Here is an 8,043-nt window from a genome sequence, read left to right as displayed (position 1 = left end):
TTTTTTGAAAAGCAATTTTTTTTCTAGTCTTTCTAGTCTATCACTGAAGTTATGGGTCTTTAAAAGTCCTGAGAATGTCCCCGATGTCATACTTTCTTACCCTCTTGCTTTTAGTTTCTATTTCATTTAGTGTCTCTGGGGATATCCCTTGCTTTCTTTCAAGCTCAGCATATACATTTAAAAGAATGCTTATTATATTTTAGTGAACATTTCCAAGTGTTTTGCATTAGATTATATTGTTGGAAATGTCTTCTTTTTTTTTTCTAATTTTTTTAAAGTAATCTCTACACCCAATGTGGGGCTTGAACTCATAACCCTGAGATCAAGAGGTGCATGCTCTACTGACTGAGCCGGGTGCCCTAGAAATGCTTTCCTTATTCAACCACAGCAGTCAGCACATATAAGTGTTTAATGATTGTTTGCTGGACAGATGTTAAATGAATGCATAAATAACAGAAGGATATTCAACATTTTAAAATGTTTATTATAGACCCATACACACACAAACACACACCAAAATATGAGGCACTAGGAATATGGCACTGTACAAATGGGTCCCACCTGGTCACCTATGTCCTCTCATTCACTTAGGACTTTGGCATCTTTTTTTTTTTTTTAAGTAGGCTCCACACTGGGCATGGAGCCCAACTCAGGACTTGAACTCATGACCCTGAGAACAAGACCTGAGCTGAGATCAAGAGTCAGATGCTTGGGGCGCCTGGGTGGCTCAGTCATTAAGCGTCTGCCTTCGGCTCAGGTCATGATCCCAGGGTCCAGGGATTGAGCCCCGCATCAGGCTCCCTGCCCTGCAGGAAGTCTTCTCCCTCTCAAACTCCCCCTTGCTTGTGTTCCCTCTCTCACTGTGTCTCTCTCTGTCAAATAAATAAATAAAATCTTTTAAAAAAAAAAGAGTCAGATGCTTAACTGACTGAGCCACCCAGGTATCCCAGGACTTTGGTGTCTTGATGACAGGTTGCTTGCTCACCCCGAGTTCTGACATCACCTGTGTCCCTCCAAGTGATCCCTCAGACACTTGCCTCCCAGTTCCCCAACCTCTCATCTCACTGACTGCAAAAGCTAGAATTTGGATATAGATTACAGACTCATGTACAACTAATTTCAGCAGAAAGGGATTTAATACACCAGGATTAGTGCCTACAAAGTCATTGGAAGGACTAGAAGAGAAGCATCTAGTCTGAGCTTCTAGAAATGTACTCTCCCCCAGCAACACATAGAACTGGTCCTCTAGGGATTTACTCTTTTTGCCACAGTTGACAAACTGAGGTGTTGGAAAGCTGGTGCCCCAACTGCTGGCCCCAATAGGCCACACCTCTCGACCCCTTTTGTATCTAGGTAGGGCCATGTCACAGAGTTCTGGAACTGATCTGAGTAGAAATGATATGTGCCGCTCTACGCCTAACCCATAAATGCCTCCTACTCAAGCCTGCATGCTTTCTCTTCACCCTTCTGCTTGCTGGATGTAGGTATCCAGGATGACTTTAAATCCACATGTTGAAAATGGCAGCACTTCCTTTGTCCTGGTTCCTGAATGACTGTATGGAGCAGAGAGCACCCCCCCCCCCCCCCATTCCCTGCCAATGTTGCAAACTGGACAAGAAATAAACATCTGTTGTATTAAGTCCCTGAAGTTTTGGGGTTTAGCTATCAAAGTAGCTGATGTTTCCTCAACTGATGTAAGAGGAGAGCCCTAGAGGCCTCCACTGGGCTTTCTGCCTTGGAAGTCCTTGCCTGGACCAGCAAGTAGTGTTGCATTGGCTGCTCAATTTATCTTGACAACTGGGGAAATTAATACAAGATAGATTCACATATCTGCTGTGTCCACTGTGAGATGGACTGTGGCCCAGAATGCATATCTCACCTGATTTCCAAAGCCCCCTGCTCATCAGTGAACTATAGGGACACCAGAATGTCTGGGAAATGGCTTTAGCTCAGAACCAGTACCCAACAATCTCTGAAAGCTTCAAGTGCACCCCCCCACCCACCCAGTGCATAGCAATCTTGGCAAAAGGCCGCACCTCCCTTCAAGGGAGGCCATAGGGAAGACTTAGCATGGCCTTGGGTGTTTCTGCCCGGTCTTTCCCTCTGGCAGAGGGCTCGGGGTCTGTGAATGACTCATGTCCAGGAATTGGAAGAGGAGCTGGAGTGACTTTCCTGCATTGTGAGTCAAGTCCAGGCCAGTTCCTGAGACCCAGGGTCTTTTCACCACCGCCCAAGCCTCCACTGGCAATCCCCTCTGTGACCTGGAGGGTGACTCCATGGCCAATGAGCCAATGGTCTCTGAGTCCACACCATTCTGTTCGACCATCATGATGACCACACTCTGCCACCCCATTTTCTCCTCATTTTGTTTCATCTCTGCCCTACAGCAGCCAGCCTCCCCAGAGCCTTTCAGGAGTGTTGCTGCTCCCCTCCCTACTCCAAACTACACCCCTTAATATCTTGGTGAGGGGATGTCCTCCAGGCCCTCTCAGAGGACACTTATGGGACAACTGAGCAGGTCAAGCATAATACCTTCCTGTCTCAGTCTTTGGATGCCTTTTTCTCCATTGCCAAAAAGAAAAGACAGGCTCCAAAATGGAGTCACTTTTGCTAATCCCCAGCAAGACTTATAACCTAACCTAATGACAATTCCAACCTCTCCCGGTAGTGGAATTTCAAACCAGTCAGTCTGGAATTTCCTGGTCAGCACAGTGAGGTCATCTGCATGATGAGACCCCCTGCCTTCCCTAAAGGAAGGTGACCTTGCCTAAAGCAATCCACTCTTTTAATCTTCCTTGTCCCCCTTTCTTCTGCCTCTAAAATCCTTCCATTGTGTACAGCTCCTTGGAGCTCCTTTCTCCTTGCTGGATGGGATGCTGCCTGATCCAAGAATCACTGAATAAAGCTAATTAAGTCTTTACATTTATTCAATTGAATTTTGTTTTTCAACACCATTAAACCAAGTTTTCAGCATCTCAGCTTCATCACATCGGCTGTTGTGAGCCCTGGTTTTAATTACTAGTGCATAGTCAACACCATCCCAGTCCCTCAGATCCAGAACGTATGCTGTCAGTTCTACCTGATTTAGAGTCATCTTCCTCCAGTATCCATTCCTCAGGACTTTGCTGAAAGAGATGTGCAAAATGGTACAATTCTCTTGGTGTCTAAGTCTTCTCTTCTGTGTTTACATTAAATTACCCCTGTCTCACCCTGGAAGGCTAGACTGTGACCCCCTGAGGAGCTTACACCACAGCCTTATCTTCCTCAAGCCCTGGGACCCATGCAATAACAGCCGCCCCCAAGGCCAGATCTGCACCAGGCTCTGCAGTGCGTGTCCCGGCTGCCATACACATTGAGTCTAGCGTCTGCTGCTAAATATTGGATCTCCTTGAGAAGATGTTCATTCTGAGCTCCATCCAGTTCCTTGAAAGCACTGGAAAGGAAAAATTGTCCCACACCTGGTCTGGGCAGAGCTTCAGAAATTAGCATTCCTGATGAAACACACATGCAATGATCTGATGAACTTTAATGATGGCATAATCTGTTTTGGGAACCAGTCACCGCCCAGCTGAGTGTCATTCACAGGTAAGTGATCTGTAACCAGAGGTTGTTTTGTATCTAGACTAACAGTGATTCTCCTTCCTGCCAGGGGTGAATCTTTGAAGTGGTCTCTCAGAGGCTTTCCCCTTGCATGCAAGATTAAATAAAACTTGACAAACTTGACCCCTGCTGGTAACTCAACTGACAAGTTTTATCTCTCCACCTTGTTGTCACCCAGGTAAGCCCTATCTTCCCTAGCCCCCTGTGGAAGACCCTCCCTGTCTGGAAATCCTCATGGTCCTGGCCCGGCACCACCGTATGATGACAATAATGGTAAGAATAATAATACGGACTTGCCACATGCCAGCCAAGGCTAAGCCTTGCTTATGTCAACTAGTTTGTGCCCCCTCCTTGTGAACACAAGGGCAGCAGCTCACAACTGGGCAGAGAGGTGGGAGAGGGCGCTTGAACACCAAGGAAGGCCTCACTGAGAGAGTGACGTCCCAATGGACCTGAAGGAGGTGGGGAGCTAGCCAGGCTGATATAAGGTCAAGAATTTCAGATAGGGATCAGCAAGCTCAGAGGCCTGGAGCTAGAGGATCCCTACTGATCTGCAGTGAGTGGGGCAGGGGGCAGAGGGACAGCGGTACCCAGAGACATACCACTTCACACTGGCCACAGCACTCTTGGGCAGGAAATCTCCTATCTGCTCGGAACTGCACCCCCTTTCTGGGACCCCTCCCATCGTCCTCTCCATTCCAATGGATGACACGAGAGCCTCCCAGTCAGCATCTTCTTAAAGAAAGAATTATTCACGACACTTGTTAAAATGGTAGGGCAGTTGGTGGGAATGCAAACTGGTGCAGCCACTCTGGAAAACAGTACGGAGTTTCTTCAAAATGTTAAAAATAGAGCTACCCTGTGATCCAGTAATTCCACTAGTGGATATTTACCCAAAGAATACGAAAACACTAATTCAAAAAGATATATGCACCCTGTGTTTAATGCAACATTATTTACAATAGCCAAATTATGGAAGCAGCCCAAATGTCAATTGACTGATGAACAGATAAAGAAGAAGTGGTATATATATATATATATATATATATATATATATATATATATATATAATGGAATATTATTCAGCAATCAAAAATAATGAAATCTTGCCATTTGCAATGACATGGATGGAGCTACATATTATAATGCTAAGTGAAAGAAGTCAGTCAGAGAAAGACAAATATCATATGATTTCACTCATATGTGGAATTTAAGAAACAAAACAAACAAACAAGAAAAGAGACAAACCAAGAAACAGACTGCTAACTATAGAGAACAGATGGCTAGAAGAGGGGATAGGGTGAAATAGGTAATGGGGGTTAGGAGGACACTGACCACGATGAACAGTGAGGGATGCGTGGAACTGCTGAATCATGATGTTGTGCTCCAGAGACCAATACAACACTGTATGTCAACTAACCAGAATTTTTAGAAAAGCATACATTTAACCAGTTAAAACAGTAAGGCACGCTTTATTCAGGCCCATCACAGTAGGTACACAGACCACGGTGATGGAGTTTTGTGGTGTGGGCTCAATTCTGATCACAGCAGGGCAAGTGAGCATCTACAGTGATAGGGTTCAGAACATGCTGCCCCAAAATATGACACCTCGCATGCCGAATATTTTAAGCTGAAGTAGTTTGAGAAAACAGCAGAAGCAGGAAGGTCACTCTCACCTCCCCCTCCCTTGTCCCCTGAAACAGATCATCAAACCCTCCTGTGAGAGGTACCCTCCCTATCCCCAGAGAACAGGAGCATCCTCGTGCCAAAGACAAAGGGAAGAATCCCAACAAACTGGGCTCGCTAATCTTCCCCAGTTGACTTCACTAACCTCTTACTCTTTAACCTGCCATATTCTTCCACAGCTGTCCAGTCCCCATCAAACCTAGCATAAAATACTGAGGTTTAACTGTTTCTTTGGGTCATTTCCTTATGAAGTTTCCCATGTCAGGTAAAACTTATAAAGTAAAACAAATGTGTGGGCTTTCTCCTGTTAATCTTTGTCAGTTTTTCAGACCCAGCCAGGGACCCTATGAGGGTCAAGGAAAACTTGACCTATAATAGCCAAGCAGCAAGTGGGGGTCAGTGGAAAAAACTGACTTTTTTTTTTAGGGGCGCCTGGGTGGCTCAGTTGTTAAGCATCTGCCTTCAGCTCAGGTCATGATCCCAGCGTCCTGGGATCGAGCCCCACATCGGGCTCCCTGCTCAGTGGGAAGCCTGCTTCTCCCTCTCCCACTCCCCTCTGCTTGTGTTCCCTCTCTCACTGTGTCTCTCTCTACCAAATAAATAAAAAAATCTTTAAAAAAAAAAAAAAAACTGACTTTTTCACTAAGAAAAAAACATCAGTGGTGAGGGGGGTTCTGGCTAAACCAACCTACCAGGATTCTGGCCAAGGACAGGCCAGGTGATCAGACATCAGCTGGGGGTGGTAGGGGGATCAAGGGACACCCACCCCTGGGTGGCCGAGTCGGTTAAGCATCTGCCTTCAGCTCAGGTCATGATCCTGGGATCCTGGGATGGAGCCCAATGTCAGGCTCCCTGCTCAGTGGGGAGTCTGCTTCTCCCTCTGCACCCCCCCCCAAATAAGTAGATAAAATCTTTAAAAAAAAAAAAAAAAAGAAAGAGAGAAAGAACCTGATTGGATATCGAGGGTGGAGGGTTCTTGCTAAAACTGGGATTTACAAGGAAGTGCACAGATGGGCCTAGGAGAAGGTTGAGGAGTCTGACTAAAGTTTGGTCAAGCAAACCTCCCTCCCTTGGTTGAGACATGCATCCACCAGCAGTGCCCTTCTGGAACTGGGGCCAACCACACCACATCAGGGTGGCTGTGGGAGAGGAAATACAACCTGGGTGGGCCAGGTCAAGGAACAGGAACAATGGTTGCTGAGGGCAACAAGGGAGGAGTTGAAGGCCTGCACCAATGGCATCTGATGTCCTGGGTCCCCACATCAGCCAGTCCCAGGAACCCCTGCAGAATCCCTTCATGTGGGCTGGGTGTTCTCGCTGAAGGCACTCACCCCCCACCCACCCACCCCACGCAGGCCCAAGAGACAGAGGCCTCTCCTCCCTTGTCCTAGGTACAGAAAGACAAGACCAGCACCTCTCATTGCAAGGCCCCTCTCCTAACTGTGGGCGTCAGTTCCAAATTAGCAATGTCCCAGGCGTCCAGAGCCGCATCATGCACGCTGGCAGGCTGCCTCCCATCAGGGCTCTATCCCAAGCTGACCCTCCTGCCAGCTTCTGCAGCAATGCCAAGAAAGAACTCACATCTCCAAAAGACTCAGACGCCTGCCGAGGCTTGGCTTTGAACAAACATAGCTGGCAGCACACGGACCGTCCCCCACCCAGAGGTCAGGGCTGGGCTGGCTCCGCTGTCCCGTGTGCACACACCTGAGCAGCCTTCAGGAACCGCAGGGGAGGATGCCAGCCATTTGCATAACATTACAACCACAGGCAGGCTCTTCCCAAGAATCAGGGCAGGTCCTCGGATGCCTGGGGCAGTTTCCAGCTTGCTGCTGAAAGGGAAGAAAGTGCTTTTGGTGGACTCCTTTTAAACTCCCATTCATAGCGCCGACCAGCTGTGATAGCTCCAATTACAGGTTCAAAGATTTCTGGGCCATGGAAAAACTTCCTGTCCTGGCCACTCAACCCCATACCACTCCCACGCAAAGGCCCAGAAACCACCGTGGAATGTGCCACCAAGGGGATGGGTTGCCAGAGACTGGACCCTTCCTTTCCCCACAAGGTCAGCAGCAAGCCTTGACCACAACCCTGAGCCCCATCTCTGAGAGTTCCTGCCCTTCGAATTCTGCTCCCCCACACTCCCTCTTGTCTTGAGCTTTCATGTTTCATAAGGAAAATACCAGCTCCCCAGCCCGGACTGGGCTTCAGTGGAAGCTGTGTCCTGGTCCCCCACCCCAGTCCCCGGAGGCCATTCAGGGTGCTGTCCACTCTCCCATGGGTTCCAGGCTCAGGAGCCACAGAAAACCTCCCCAACCAGAAACCCAGGTCCTGGTCTTCCTGAGGTCAGAGGTCCCAGAGGGATGCCCTGAGCTTGTGGGGGAAACTGAGGCCAGAAAGCTGCCCTAGAGAGTTTCCTGGGGTGGGGGAGCTGCCCTAAGGGAGCTGCTGGCTGAGGGCCCCAGTTACTGCACTGAGTGAAACACCCACCTAACCGTCCTCCTGGGCACTCCCTCTGACTTCGAGATAGCTGAACCAACTGGGGAGCAAAAAGGTAAAGTCGTCTGTCCAAGGTTATCAGGTGACGCAGCCAGAGCTTACTCATCTCCTCTGCCAGTGGGTTCTTCCCATTGTGTAACCCCAAGGCAGGCCAGACCCCATATACCCAGACACACACACACACACGCACACACACACACACGCACACTGACACATACACACACACAATACACACCACACACGCACACTGACACACACACACCA

This window comes from Phoca vitulina, unplaced genomic scaffold (genome assembly GCF_004348235.1).
Source record: "Phoca vitulina isolate PV1807 unplaced genomic scaffold, GSC_HSeal_1.0 scaffold19, whole genome shotgun sequence".
Classification (NCBI taxonomy): Eukaryota; Metazoa; Chordata; class Mammalia; order Carnivora; family Phocidae; genus Phoca; species Phoca vitulina.
The sequence above is the reverse complement of the archived record's forward strand: the minus strand, read 5'-3'. Positions refer to the sequence as shown.